General features: G+C 46.3%; 1 long non-coding RNA gene across 1 annotated transcript in view; it reads left to right on the plus strand.

Moving 5' to 3' along the window:
- The window catches only part of LOC135050533 (uncharacterized), a 68445-nt gene extending 55372 nt beyond the window's left edge, over positions 1–13073 (plus strand). The window contains exons 3-5 of the long non-coding RNA XR_010241650.1: positions 12039–12098; positions 12174–12383; positions 12987–13073. This is a non-coding gene — a long non-coding RNA (uncharacterized LOC135050533). The remainder of the gene's footprint in view (positions 1–12038; positions 12099–12173; positions 12384–12986) is intronic.
- The last annotated feature ends 951 nt before the right edge of the window (positions 13074–14024 follow it).

A 14024-nucleotide genomic window follows, 5' to 3' on the forward strand; every position in this document is an offset into this window, starting at 1 on the left:
AGACTCCAGATTACCTTAGCGGTACCTGGGGGTCATAGCACGGGGGGAGCGGTTATTAGTGTACTTTGGGGGGTCATTCCGAGTTAATCGCTCGCTAGCTGTTTTTAGCAGCCGTGCGAACATAAGGTTGCAGCCCACAGGGGAGTGTATTTTAGCCTTGCAAGTATGCCATCGCATATGCAGCCGAGCTGTGCAAAAACATTTTGTGCAGTTTCTGGGTAGCTCTGAACTTACTCAGCCCTTGCGATCACTTCAGCCTGTCCGGGGCCGGAATTGACGTCAGACAACCGCCCTGCAAATGCTTGGACACGCCTGCGATTTTTCAAACCTTCCCAGAAAACGGTCAGTTGCCACCCACAAACGCCTTCTTCCTGTCAATCTCTTTGCGATCAGCTGTGCGAATGGATTCTTCGGTGCATTCGCATGCGCAGTTCTGACCTGATCGCAGCGCAGCGAAAAAACTAGCATATGATCAGGTCGGAATGACGCCCTAAGTCCCTAATCTAGGTACTTAGTCTGCGACCCAGCTAAACTTGGCATAAGTGGTCAGGGCGCTGTGTGCTGGCTCCATACTCTCTCATTGTCTCCCTGTAAGGGCTCTTTGTGTGTTAATTGTGCATTTAACCTTTTCCTGCTTGTGTGTGCTGTCGCTGTTACAGTATGTCAGGCAAAGAGTGTGTTTCATGTAAGGCACAGGGTTCCTCTTCTCCAGGGGGTTCACTAGTGTGTACTCAGCGTAGTGTCCCTTCCCAGGGTAGTGGGGCAGAACCAGCATGGCTGGACTCCATTAGGGGAATGATTTCCAACATTTCTACTAAATTGTACCGCAATGAAAAAGAGACAATACTTAAGACAATCTATGACTGAGTTTATGAAAAGAGACTCAATACTCAGTCCCTGCAATTTGTCCGCAAAAACTTACTTTGGCCCACATCCTGCAGTCTGACTCTGATAATGAGGGGTCAGACATGGAGGAGGGGAAGGTGGACTCAGAGGTGGGGGAGGGTACTCTGTCACAGGGAATAGAGGCTCTCATAGAAGCTATCAGAGAAGTTCTGCATATCCCTGATAAGATAACAGAGGAGACTGAGGAATCTTATTTTAATATGAAAAAGAAATCCTCAGCCACTTTTCCTGTGTCAAAGGAACTAATACCCTGTTTGAAGAACCGTGGGTTAATCCTGATAGGAAATTTCAAATCCCTAAAAGGTTGCTATCACCTTTTCCTTTTCCTCCTGAGGATAGGAAAAAATGGGAAAATCCACCGATAGTGGATGCATCAGTATCCAGGCTGTCACGAAAAAAATTGTATTGCCTGCCCCGGGTGCAGCCTCCCTGAAAGACGTGGCTGATCGTAAAATTTAAACCCCACTCAAATCCTTGTATACAGCTGCTGGGGTGACCCAGAGACCCACTATAGCATGTAGGTGGATTACAAGAGATATTACCAAATGGTCGAGTAACCTAATTGAGAGGGTAGACACCTTGCCTCAAGGGGAGATTATTTTACTCCTGCAACATATACAGTACACTGTGAATTTTATGGTGTAACCCTTAAAAGAAATAGGCTTGCTTAATGCATGCACCACTGCTATGGCAGTGTCAGCACACAGGGGCTTATGGCTACACCAGTGGACTGCTGACGCGGACTCCAGCACAGGCGTGGAAGGCCTACCCTTCACAGGAGAGGCCTTATTTGGAGATGAACTAGACAAATGAATCTCCAAAGCTACTGCGGGTAAGTCCACATACCTTCCTACTGCCGCTCCCCCAGCTAGGAAGGCCTACTCAGGACCCAATTTACAGTCCTTTCGGACTGCCAAGTTTAGGGGCAAGCCCAGAGGTTCTTCTATCTCCACCAGAGGCGCTAGAGGTAAACCAAGCAAACCATCAACTGCTGGTTCACAGGAACAGGGCTCAAGCTCTGCTTCCTCAAAACCTTCAGCATGATGGTCGACCGAGATGCCTGGAAGACTGGCAGGTGGGAGCCCGGCTAAAATTCTTCAGTCACATCTGGACAACATCGTGCCAGGATCCCTGGGTTATAGATCTTATTTCCCAGGGCTACAGACTGGAGTTCCAAGAGCCCCCACCTCACAGAATCTTCAAATCAGGCTTACCAGTTTCACAAGAGGCCAGTATAACTGTACATAACGCCATTTAAAAAATGGTACAGACCCAGGTCATTGTTCCAGTTCCACCTCATCTGCAAAACAAGGGGTACTATACCAACTTGTTTGTAGTACCGAAACTGGACGGTTTGGTGAGGCCGATTCTGAACCTCAAGTCGTTGAACCCGTACTTACGTGTATTCAAATTCAAGATGGAGTCTCTGAGAGTGGTGCTCTCAGGTCTGGAGGAGGGGGAATTCCTAGTGTCTCTGGATATCAAGGATGCGTACCTTCACATTCCGATCTGGCCGCCTCATCAGACTTATCTATGATTTGCACTGCAGGACTGTCACTACCAGTTCCAGGCCATTTGGTCTCTCCACGGCACCGAGAGTGTTCACCAAAGTGATGGAAGTGAACATAATTCCTGGACGATCATCTGATAAAGGCACCATCGAGGGAGTGGTTGTTGGACAGCATTGGCCTTCCAACCAGACTACTCCTGGATTACGGGTGGATGCTGAACCTACCAAAATCTCACCTAGAACCGACACAGAGGCTTGCTTTCCTGGGAATGATACTGGACACAGTCTCAGAGAGAGTGTTCCTTCCCTTGGAGAAGGCTATGGTAATCCAGTCGATGGTTCGGACTGTCCTGAAGCCAACCCGGATCTCGGTGCATCTTTTCTCGTAGTAAATCCTTTTCTCGTAGTCCGTAGGGGATACTGGGCGCCTGCCTGGTGCTTTGTTCTACCTGCACTGTTACTTGGTTAAGTATTCTGGTAGTGATGAGCGGGTTCGGATCCTCGGAATCCGACCCGCCCGAACTTCACCTTTTTTTTTTACACGGGTCCGAGCGACTCGGATCCTCCCGCCTTGCTCGGTTAACCCGAGCGCGCCCGAACGTCATCATCCCGCTGTCGGATTCTCGCGAGACTCGGATTCTATATAAGGAGCCGCGCGTCGCCGCCATTTTCACACGTGCATTGAGATTGATAGGGAGTGGACGTGGCTGGCGTCCTCTCCGTTATAGTAGAACACAGAGTGACTTAGTTATAATTGTGGGGAGGATTGGGGACGGGGAGCAGCTGTTAGGGAGTACAGTGCAGGGTTTTGATTATACCACCAGTGAGTTTAATCCTTTGTTTCTCTGCCTGAAAAAAATGCTCCGACCACCATATCTGTGCTCACTCAGTGTGCTGCACTGCTGCATGATATATCTGTGCTGAGTGCACTGCTCTGCTCACACTGCCTAATTGTGGGGACTGGGGAGCAGTTATAGCAGGAGTACAGTGCACAGTTTTGCTGACAGTGACCACTAGTCCAGTATACGTTTGTCTGCCTGAAAAACACTCCTGTGTTTTTTTTTTCTTCATACTAGTTTAGCAGTCTGCTGACAGTGTCCACCAGGTCCGTTATACAGTATATTATATATATAAGCAGCAGTACGGTAGGCCACGGCTGTACCTACCTCTGTGTCGTCAGTGCACTCGTCGTCCATAAGTAATATAATACTATACTATCCATCCATCTACATTGTATACCTGTGTTTTTTTTTTTCTTCATACTAGTTTAGCAGTCTGCTGACAGTGTCCACCAGGTCCGTTATACAGTATATTATATATATAAGCAGCAGTACGGTAGGCCACGGCTGTACCTACCTCTGTGTCATCAGTGCACTTGTCGTCCATAAGTAATATAATACTATACTATCCATCCATCTACATTGTATACCTGTGTTGTTGTTTTTTTCTTCATACTAGTTTAGCAGTCTGCTGACAGTGTCCACCAGGTCCGTTATACAGTATATTATATATATATATAAGCAGCAGTACGGTAGGCCACGGCTGTACCTACCTCTGTGTCGTCAGTGCACTCGTCGTCCATAAGTAACATAATACTATACTATCCATCCATCTACATTGTATACCTGTGGTGTTTTTTTTTTCTTCATACTAGTTTAGCAGTCTGCTGACAGTGTCCACCAGGTCCGTTATACAGTATATTATATATATATAAGCAGCAGTACGGTAGGCCACGGCTGTACCTACCTCTGTGTCGTCAGTGCACTCGTCGTCCATAAGTAATATAATACTATACTATCCATCCATCTACATTGTATACCTGTGGTGTTTTTTTTTCTTCATACTAGTTTAGCAGTCTGCTGACAGTGTCCACCAGGTCCGTTATACAGTATATTATATATATATAAGCAGCAGTACAGTAGGCCACAGCTGTACCTACCTCTGTGTCGTCAGTGCACTCGTCGTCCATAAGTAATATAATACTATACTATCCATCCATCTACATTGTATACCTGTGCTGTTTTTTTTTTTCTTCATACTAGTTTAGCAGTCTGCTGACAGTGTCCACCAGGTCCGTTATACAGTATATTATATATATAAGCAGCAGTACGGTAGGCCACGGCTATACCTACCTCTGTGTCGTCAGTGCACTCGTCGTCCATAAGTAATATAATACTATACTATCTATCCAACTACATTGTATACCTGTGGTGTTTTTTTTTCCTTCATACTAGTTTAGCAGTCTGCTGACAGTGTCCACCAGGTCCGTTATTATTATTCTGTATATATTATATATATAGCAGTACGGTAGGCCACGGCTGTACCTACCTCTGTGTCATCACTCGTCGTCCATAAGTATAAGTAATAATAGTATACTATCCACCCATCTACATTGTATACCTGTGGTGGCTTTTAGTTGTGCGCAAAATATGGAGAACAAAAATGTGGAGGTTAAAAAAATAGGGAAAGATCAAGATCCACTTCCACCTCGTGCTGAAGCTGCTGCCACTAGTCATGGCCGAGACGATGAAATGCCATCAACGTCGTCTGCCAAGGCCGATGCCCAATGTCATAGTACAGAGCATGTAAAATCCAAAACACAAAAGATCAGTAAAAAAATGACCCAAAAATCAAAATTAAAAGCGTCTGAGAAGCGTAAACTTGCCAATATGCCATTTACGACACGGAGTGGCAAGGAACGGCTGAGGCCCTGGCCTATGTTCATGGCTAGTGGTTCAGCTTCACATGAGGATGGAAGCACTCATCCTCTCGCTAGAAAAAAGAAAAGACTTGCGGCAAAAGCACAGCAAAGAACTGTGCGTTCTTCGAAATCCCAAATCCACAAGGAGAGTCCAATTGTGTCGGTTGCGATGCCTGACCTTCCCAACACTGGACGGGAAGAGCTTGCACCTTCCACCATTTGCACGCCCCCTGCAAGTGTTGAAAGGAGCACCCACAGTCCAGTTCCTGATAGTGAAATTGAAGATGTCAGTGTTGAAGTACACCAGGATGAGGATATGGGTGTTGCTGGCGCTGGGGAGGAAATTGACAAGGAGGATTCTGATGGTGAGGTGGTTTGTTTAAGTCAGGCACCCGGGGAGACACCTGTTGTCCGTGGGAGGAATATGGCCATTGACATGCTTGGTGAAAATACCAAAAAATCAGCTCTTCAGTGTGGAAGTATTTCAACAGAAATGCGGACAACATTTGTCAAGCCGTGTGTTGCCTTTGTCAAGCTGTAATAAGTAGGGGTAAGGACGTTAACCACCTCGGAACATCCTCCCTTATACGTCACCTGCAGCGCATTCATAATAAGTCAGTGACAAGTTCAAAAACTTTGGGCGACAGCGGAAGCAGTCCACTGACCAGTAAATCCCTTCCTCTTGTAACCAAGCTCGCGCAAACCACACCACCAACTCCCTCAGTGTCAATTTCCTCCTTACCCAGGAAAGCCAATAGTCCTGCAGGCTATGTCACTGGCAAGTCTGACGAGTCCTCTCCTGCCTGGGATTCCTCCGATGCATCCTTGAGTGTAACGCCTACTGCTGCTGGCGCTGCTGTTGTTGCTGCTGGGAGTCGATCGTCATCCCAGAGGGGAAGTCGGAAGACCACTTGTACTACTTCCAGTAAGCAATTGACTGTCCAACAGTCCTTTGCGAGGAAGATGAAATATCACAGCAGTCATCCTGTTGCAAAGCGGATAACTGAGGCCTTGACAACTATGTTGGTGTTAGACGTGCGTCCAGTATCCGCCGTTAGTTCACGGGGAACTAGACAATTGCTTGAGGTAGTGTGCCCCCGTTACCAAATACCATCTAGGTTCCACTTCTCTGGGCAGGCGATACCGAGAATGTACACGGACGTCAGAAAAAGAGTCACCAGTGTCCTAAAAAATGCAGTTGTACCCAATGTCCACTTAACCACGGACATGTGGACAAGTGGAGCAGGGCAGACTCAGGACTACATGACTGTGACAGCCCACTGGGTAGATGTATTGCCTCCCGCTGCAAGAACAGCAGCGGCGGCACCAGTAGCAGCATCTCGCAAACGCCAACTCGTTCCTAGGCAGGCTACGCTTTGTATCACAGCTTTCCAGAATACGCACACAGCTGAAAACCTCTTACGGCAACTGAGGAAGATCATCGCAGAATGGCTTACCCCAATTGGACTCTCCTGGGGATTTGTGGCATCGGACAACGCCAGCAATATTGTGCGTGCATTACATCTGGGCAAATTCCAGCACGTCCCATGTTTTGCACATACCTTGAATTTGGTGGTGCAGAATTATTTAAAAAACGACAGGGGCGTGCAAGAGATGCTGTCGGTGGCCAGAAGAATTGCGGGCCACTTTCGGCGTACAGGCACCGCGTACAGAAGACTGGAGCACCACCAAAAACACCTGAACCTGCCCTGCCATCATCTGAAGCAAGAGGTGGTAACGAGGTGGAATTCAACCCTCTATATGCTTCAGAGGATGGAGGAGCAGCAAAAGGCCATTCAAGCCTATACATCTGGCCACGATATAGGCAAAGGAGGTGGAATGCACCTGTCTCAAGCGCAGTGGAGAATGATTTCAACGTTGTGCAAGGTTCTGCTACCTTTTGAACTTGCCACACGTGAAGTCAGTTCAGACACTGCCAGCCTGAGTCAGGTCATTCCCCTCATCAGGCTTTTGCAGAAGAAGCTGGAGGCATTGAATGAGGAGCTAAAACAGAGCAATTCCGCTAGGCATGTGGGACTTGTGGATGGAGCCCTTCATTCGCTTAACCAGGATTCACGGGTGGTCAATCTGTTGAAATCAGAGCACTACATTTTGGCCACTGTGCTCGATCCTAGATTTAAAACCTACGTTGGATCTCTCTTTCCAGCAGACACAAGTCTGCAGAGGTTCAAAGAACTGCTGGTGAGAAAATTGTCAAGTCAAGCGGAACGCGACCCGTCAACATCTCCTCCTTCACATTCTCCCGCAACTGGGGGTGCGAGGAAAAGGCTACGAATTCCGAGCCCACCCGATGGTGGTGATGCAGGGCAGTCTGGAGCGACTGTTGATGCTGACATCTGGTCCGGACTGCAGGACCTGCCAACGATTACTGACATGTCGTCTACTGTCACTGCATATGATTCTCTCACCATTGAAAGAATGGTGGAGGATTATATGAGTGACCGCATCCAAGTAGGCACGTCAGACAGTCCGTACGTATACTGGCAGGAAAAAGAGGCAATTTGGAGGCCCTTGCACAAACTGGCTTTATTCTACCTAAGTTGCCCTCCCTCCAGTGTGTACTCCGAAAGAGTGTTTAGTGCCGCCGCTCACCTTGTCAGCAATCGGCGTACGAGGTTACTTCCAGAAAATGTGGAGAAGATGATGTTCATTAAAATGAATTATAATCAATTCCTCCTTGGAGACATTCACCAGCAGCAATTGCCTCCAGAAAGTACACGGGGACCTGAGATGGTGGATTCCAGTGGGGAATTAATAATCTGTGAGGAGGGGGATGTACACAGTGAAAGGGGTGATGAATCGGACGATGATGATGATGAGGTGGACATCTTGCCTCTGTAGAGCCAGTTTGTGCAAGGAGAGATTGATTGCTTCTTTTTTGGTGGGGGCCCAAACCAACCAGTCATTTCAGTCACAGTCGTGTGGCAGACCCTGTCGCTGAAATGATGGGTTCGTTAAAGTGTGCATGTCCCGTTTTTACAACATAAGGGTGGGTGGGAGGTCCCAAGGACAATTCCATCTTGCACCTCTTTTTTCTTTCTTTTTTCTTTGCGTCATGTGCTGTTTGGGGAGTATTTTTTGGAAGGGCCATCCTGCGTGACACTGCAGTGCCACTCCTAGATGGGCCAGGTGTTTGTGTCGGCCACTAGGGTCGCTTAGCTTAGTCGTCACACAGCTACCTCATTGCGCCTCTTTTTTTCTTTGCGTCATGTGCTGTTTGGGGAGTATTTTTTGGAAGGGCCATCCTGCGTGACACTGCAGTGACACTCCTAGGTGGGCCAGGTGTTTGTGTCGGCCACTAGGGTCGCTTAGCTTAGTCGTCACACAGCTACCTCATTGCGCCTCTTTTTTTGTTTGCGTCATGTGCTGTTTGGGGAGTATTTTTTGGAAGGGCCATCCTGCGTGACACTGCAGTGCCACTCCTAGATGGGCCAGGTGTTTGTGTCGGCCACTAGGGTCGCTTAGCTTAGTCGTCACACAGCTACCTCATTGCGCCTCTTTTTTTCTTTGCGTCATGTGCTGTTTGGGGAGTATTTTTTGGAAGGGCCATCCTGCAGTGCCACTCCTAGATGGGCCAGGTGTTTGTGTCGGCCACTTGGGTCGCTTAGCTTAGTCACACAACGACTTTGGTGCAGCTCTTTTTTTCTTTGCATCATGTGCTGTTTGGGGACTATTTTTTTAAGTGCCATCCTGTCTGACATTGCAGTGCCACTCCTAGATGGGCCAGGTGTTTGTGTCAGCCACTTGTGTCGCTTAGCTTAGCCATCCAGCGACCTCGGTGCAAATTTTAGGACTAAAAATAATATTGTGAGGTGTGAGGTATTCAGAATAGGCTGAAAATGAGTGGAAATTATGGTTATTGAGGTTAATAATACTATGGGATCAAAATGACCCCCAAATTCTATGATTTAAGCTGTTTTTTAGGGTTTTTTGTAAAAAAACACCCGAATCCAAAACACACCCGAATCCGACAAAAAAAATTCGGTGAGGTTTTGCCAAAACGCGTTCGAACCCAAAACACGGCCACGGAACCGAACCCAAAACCAAAACACAAAACCCGAAAAATTTCAGGTGCACATCACTATATTCTGGTTTGGTTAGCTGTTGCTGTTCCTGTTCAAGTTTGGTTATCATGGCTTTCCTCTTGTTCTGTGTGTGCTTGTTCATAATCTCACTGGTAGGAGGAGCATAGAGGGAGGAGCCAGCGCACACTATCAAATTCTTAAAGTGCCCAAGGCTCTTAGTGGACCCGTCTATACCCCATGGTACTAAATGGATTCCCAGTATCCCCTACGGACTACGAGAAAAGGATTTAACGGTAGAAGATAAGCGTACCAGAATTCACACATTAAGTGTTGTAACGTGTAAAACAAGGTTTCTTTATAATCAAATTGTGTTCAAATAGTGATCATAAATTGGTGTTTGTTGGTTGTATGCTTTAATAAGAGCGTACCCCACTCACTATGGTTGTGGGATAAACAAAGCCTATAAAGGTATCTTTAGATTCTATGGTGAAAAGTGAGAGAGTGTACCCCACTCACAATAATGTGGATGAAGCAAAGCACGTAAAGGTATCTTTGGCATTTGTTTTTGTATTGTATCTTGATGTGTGGTGACACTTCAGGGAAGAACACTATCTAAGGCAGCTCCATTTAGCACCAGTGTAGCAAGAGTCCCCTAATCCCCCTTTTTGGTTTAATAAACCATTTGGGTATTAGCAAAATCCTATGTATGTCAACAGTATCCAGTTGGGCAGGACCAGGAATCATAGATATTACTCTCTAACAGAACCATACCAGTCTATGATGCCAGCTATGCTGAGCCTACTTTGCATATGTCTGTACTGTATAGAGGTTGGGTTCGGGTGACCGGCAGTTGGGAGACCGTCAGTCACCATACCGACGCTGGGATCCCGGCTTTTAGATTGCCGGCGGGGGAAGGGGGCGAATGCAACAAAGCCCCTTGCGGGCTTGCTGCACTTGCCACGGGTCCTATTCCCACTCTATGGGTGCCCTGGACACCCACGAGTGGGAATAGTCCCTGTTGGTTGGCAAGCTGACCGCCGGGCTGTTCACCGTTCGGGATTCCGGCATCTGTACAGTCACAAAACCACATCTCCTGAAGAAAAGGGTCACAACTCAACCACAATAAAATAAAAAATACTTATATGGTAGAATAGTTGGATTTTGAACAACTGTAAAATTGAACAATGCAACTTTGTTTACAGCACTAAGGTCTTGTACAAATCTGTTAGTGCTCTTGCCTGGTTTATTTTCCGGGGTGTTGTAAGGTGGTAAGGTTAAAGTCTTGTATTGCAGATCTTATACATTTTTCAGCATAGTGAGAAAATGGACACTGACTGCCTTAAAGATAGTGTTGTGACCATCCAACAGCCACCATCAGGGTGATACTTCTGCAAGTATCTCTTTCTAAAATAATTGGAACAGGTTGCGTAGTGAGTAATTGGGGTATATTTTTACTAACATTCGTAATTCTCCCGATTTGGTGGGAGAATAATCACGAATGACATCGAAAGTGTAAAACAGCAACTTTTTTAATTTATTACGACTAATTTACTAAGCTGTCGTATTTTGCATTTTCGTGTTTTCCGATGTCGATGTCATTCGTGATTTTCTGGTGTGTAATGCGGCCGATTTGGTAGTTTTGCGGCCGTGTTTTCGTGTTTTTTTATGACTGCGTCACATGTTTGTTACGGCAGTGTTTGTCCGTGCACGGCCGCGTTTTTTTCCTAAGTTTCGTTTTTGTCACTCGTCCGTGATTGATTGTATTCGTAATGGAGGAGTGTCTGTGCACATTACTATAAAAACGCCCCAAACACACCGCACCTCGTGGGTTTAGCTAGTGGAGAGGAGAGAGGAAGGTGTATTTGGAGTTGGTGAGTTTGGTGGATTTTTTGGTGGTTTTTGTGAGGAGTTTAGCGATTGTTGAGTGATGTACTGTGTGTGTAAGTAGTCTTGTCATACTTGTTGTGGTGTTTTTTCAAAGTTTGTTAATTTTTTTGTCCTTGTTTTTTTTTTCAAGTCTATTGTCATTGTTTGTGAGTGAGTGAGTGAGTGAGTGTGTGTGTATGTGTGTGTGTGTGTGTGTGTGTGTGTGTGTTGGCTGTGTGGTGTGTTGCGGTAGTGGAGGAGTGTGTTTTCTGTTTTTTTTTTTCTGTGTTTTGTGTAGTTTGTCCTGGTTATGTCTGACTCAGAGGTCAGTGTGGTGGAGGAGGTTAGTGAGAGGGAGGAGGTCAGTGTGGTGGAGGAGGTTAGTGAGAGGGAGGAGGTGAGTGAGGTGGAGGAGGTGAGTGAGATGGAGGGGGGTAGTGAGAGGGAGGAGGTTAGTGAGGAGGAGGAGGGGGTGCCTGTTGCTGCGTCCTCCAGTGATAGCGATGGTGCTGTAGCTCCGCAGCCACGCACCACTACCAAGACTGGGCGCAATGTAAAGTTCAGCTATGCTGAGAACATGGCGTTGGTGCGGGAGCTGATGAGGCATCATCGCCAATTGTTTGGGCAGGATGCTGCCAAGGTGTCCTCCCGCAGGAAGTCTGTCCTGTGGGGGAAAGTTATCCATGCAGTTAATAGTGAGGGTGAGGCGGACTGAGGACACGTGTCGCAAAAGGTTTTACGACATCAGACTAGCGCTATTATAAAGTATTAAAACTTTAAAACAGGAACTTGAAGTAGGAATCTCCTCATCCAGAACACCATTCAACTGTTTCCCCGCTTATCAGAAAGACACTCACTTTATAGTTCTGTCTCGAGTTCCTATAAAGGTATTAAGCAGAAATTAGTTTACTTTACATTACGTACAAAATGGTTACAGTACACTAAGGTTTTGCAGTTAACAATGTGTTTTCCAAGTATGGTCATAATGTTTTTTAACATTTTTCAACAGTACGCCAGACCAGCGCTCCAGACAGGCCACTGCCAACTGATGTGGGTGCTGGGATTGCAGGTAAGAATTCACTGTAGTCACATATTCTGCAAACACATAGAAGTACAAAATAATAATGTTTATCTATTCACATAGGTTCTTATTCTGCAAGCCGCCCTCTAAGGCGCCCATCACAGGTCTATGTAAACTTACCCAGGAGGCCAAGTAAGACGCGCCGTGTGGATTTGGAATCAGCGGATCCATCTTCCCCACCCAGGCGGCGCATCTCTGCAGTCTTGTCCCAGCCACCACAGGCACTATTGTGTAGTCCCCAAAGTGATGAGCCCCGATCACCTCAGTTATCTGGTGAGTAAAAACATACACTAAACACATTCAAAAATGTAGACACAGTACATTTACTATGATGAGATTTGTAGCTGTGATGACATGTTTGCCATAACAACCAATCTGATTTCACGAATAAACTTCTTGAAGGTGCAAATGCAAAAATTATCAAAGTCTAATTGTTTGCTATGGCCAACATCACATTTAAAAATGACCACCCATCTTACTAAATTTAGTCCACACACAAAAAGAAGAGCAACTTACTCACCTAACTACCTCCCCTCCACAGCATTATAGTGTTCACACACCTCCCCTGTCCTGGATGTAGACTGCTTACTTGATCTGCTCCTCTGGACCATCCAGGTGAGCAGTCTATATCCTGGACAGGGGAGGTGTGAGAACACTATAATGCTGTGGAGGGGAGGTAGTTAGGTGTGGAACCCGCCAGTCAGTCTATGTGCACGCCTGTGATGGGACATATGTTTTTATAAACAAAAGATTACTCGTTTAGAAATACACAACTCAAATATAAAAATGTCCGGAGTATTATTAAGTTTGAAATGTTTAGGACTAAAAAATATATTAAATGTAAACTAAACAGTGCATGTTGGCCACCCCATACAGAACCAACCTTCACGTCCGACGTTGACCAGCAGGAACCAGAACAACAAGCCACCTATACACTGCACCTAACACCCGTTGTTCCGACCCAGGAAACCCAGCCGCAGGATATCCCCCAACCCTCCATTAGTCCACAACTGCTCCAAGCTCCACCCCAGCAACAAATGTCCGCGGACTTTTGGTCCAGTTTGGCAACCCAACAGAGCCAAAACACTGCCTGCCTGAACGCCCACACCCAACACCTTGCCAGTCTGCCCCATCATCTGCCGCGCATTAGTAGGAACTCGGGCAGACTGATTGTCCAGGTAGGCAGAATTGCCACTTCTATGGAGCAAATCCGGACCGACAACACTCAAATGCTGGCTAATTTAACGCGCATCATTGATGAGCAACAGCGCCAGCAGCAAGCACTCATCCAACTGGTCCAACACAATCAGATGGTAAATGAGTCATTGTCGAGGATTGTGGCCAGCCACACTGCAAGTAACAACCAACTGAATGCCAGCATTCACAATTTAAGCCAAAGCATCACTTTGATGGCAGCACAACAAGTGAGCTCCAGCTCAGGAACCACGACCCCTAGCCAAACACCAGTAACCTCCCCTGTTCGTAGATCCTCCCGAGCACGTGCCAGTGAGCCAGCACAAAGCACGGCACCCAGCACACACAAGAAAAAAAAATAACACGAAAATAAAATTTTAGAAACACAATAAAACTTTGATTATTCAAATCACACAACTTCCGGTGTCTGTGTCAAACATTGTTGAACACGCTATGTGTGTATTATTTACTGGGGTAATGAATGACAATGTATTTTGAACAATCACTAACTAAAATGTACAGACCACTATAAAGAACAAACACTAAGTAAGAAAACACACATTCACACTTACAAAAATGTATTGCAAAGTGTTTAGTCAAGGTTAATTACATCCAAAAAAAAACTTACCTGTAAAATACAGCAGAATCACTTCTTGCCTTACCTGCCTCCCTACATCTGTACTCACACTGTCACCAGATGTTTCTAACTCCTCTGCTTGC

This window comes from Pseudophryne corroboree, chromosome 2 (assembly GCF_028390025.1).
Source record: "Pseudophryne corroboree isolate aPseCor3 chromosome 2, aPseCor3.hap2, whole genome shotgun sequence".
Lineage (NCBI taxonomy): Eukaryota > Metazoa > Chordata > Amphibia > Anura > Myobatrachidae > Pseudophryne > Pseudophryne corroboree.